Raw genomic sequence first — 302 nt, forward strand, 5'->3', positions numbered from 1 at the left:
AGGTAGGAGAAGGGAAGGAAGGGAAAGGAGGAGAAAGGGAGGAAGGGAAGGTAGGAGAAGGGAAGGAAGAGAAGGTAGGAGAGGGGAAGGAAGGGAAGGTAGGAGAAGGGAATGAAGGGAAGGTAGGAGGAGGGAAGGTAGGAGAAGGGAACGAAGGGAAGGTAGGAGAAGGGAACGAAGGGGAGGTAGGAGAGGGGAAGGAAGGGAAGGTAGGAGAAGGGAAGGAAGGGGAGGTAGGAGAAGGGAAGGAAGGGGAGGTAGGAGAAGGGAAGGAAGGGAAGCGGGGAGAAGGGAAGGAAGGG

This window comes from Cebus imitator, unplaced genomic scaffold (genome assembly GCF_001604975.1).
Source record: "Cebus imitator isolate Cc_AM_T3 unplaced genomic scaffold, Cebus_imitator-1.0 Scaffold60, whole genome shotgun sequence".
NCBI classification, from domain to species: Eukaryota; Metazoa; Chordata; class Mammalia; order Primates; family Cebidae; genus Cebus; species Cebus imitator.